The sequence below is a fragment of the Mustelus asterias genome, chromosome 12 (genome assembly GCF_964213995.1).
Source record: "Mustelus asterias chromosome 12, sMusAst1.hap1.1, whole genome shotgun sequence".
NCBI classification, from domain to species: Eukaryota; Metazoa; Chordata; class Chondrichthyes; order Carcharhiniformes; family Triakidae; genus Mustelus; species Mustelus asterias.
Genome location: NC_135812.1, coordinates 10,685,845 through 10,687,089, shown reverse-complemented (window position 1 = coordinate 10,687,089; position 1,245 = coordinate 10,685,845). Strand labels below are relative to the sequence as shown.

The window sequence follows — 1,245 nt, the reverse complement described above, 5'->3', positions numbered from 1 at the left end:
GACCCAGTGATGGAAGTGCTTTCATTCAACCAGTAGACAATAATGACCATGGAGACATGAGTGGGAATATAATACAAGGCATCTCCTGTCTGTTGAAGCATCTGCAACACTTTTCCAGATTGCTAATATTACTTTCTACAATAATCTTTGTGGAAGTATAGAATTTCTTTAAATGAAAGCATTTTGACTTTTTGAAGTGATCAATATCCACCATGAGAGAGCAAAGCTCACGTAGACCAGTCTCTAGGAGCTCAAATGACTACATAAGTTTGGGAAATCCAACAGACCGGTGAAATTGTGCAGCCATCTAATGCTGCTTCAATAAAAAGAGTTTTTTAAAGTATTGCTTCTATTGAACGATGTATTAGTATAATTGCAGGTGGAAAATTGGCTGATGTTGCCGCTGTTCCTTGTGATAGCAAAGAGGGAACCTCGCTTCTCGGCCTTTTGGCTAAGATCAAGTGTAGTATGGATTGGATGCGGCACTTGGTTGAGGTCATTGGGTTGCATTGAAGCTTCATATGTTTCATATGAAGCAATTTTTAAAAGCTGCATCCCGGCCTTTTGGCTAAGATGCAAATGAGCTCAAGTCTTGGAGGAGGTGTTGCTTTGCTCCTCCAATCAACTTGGCTCATGTAGATCAGGCCCAGGACAGGATGATTTGGTCGCTCGCCCTGTCTTGTCAGCCTGGATCTGAAATGTCTCAACTTGTTGAGACTCTGAATTGGATTTGATTTGATTGAATTGGAAAAGTATTAAAAAAAAGAGGGAACCTCGGACATAGAGTTTGAGACCTATAATCATTTTGACTGCCAATGACAGTGGCAGCTCTATGGTGTCAGTTCATTGTAGGTCTCTTTGAACAGATGTCACAGCTCTGTTTACTGCAGAGATAATTCTCCTCTATCATTGCCAGGTTACTGGATCTGCTCCTGTACATGCAGTTGGTGGTAAAATGACAAGGACAGGCACACAACCCCAGAGCCATCTGATTGACCTATCATGCCTTCTCTATTCCTTTTCATCCTTTACCAATAAATCCATTGAGATGGGGGTGTGAAACCCAATCACCATAACTTACAATTGAATAAATTGAATATTAACAAAGAGATGTGAACCATGCAGCCTCTTTCTGGCAGGCATGGACCTGGCTGGCACTTTTGCCACTTATATGCATGGGGGCAGGTGGGGTGGAATTAGCACAGTTATATAGGCAAATAGCATGTGGTTTAGAATAATGATGTG

At 41.5% G+C, this 1,245-nt stretch overlaps 1 pseudogene; it reads left to right on the top strand.

Annotated features, from left to right (window-relative positions):
- Positions 1-431: 431 nt before the first annotated feature.
- Positions 432-634, top strand: LOC144502108 (U2 spliceosomal RNA; annotated as a pseudogene).
- Positions 635-1,245: the final 611 nt, after the last annotated feature.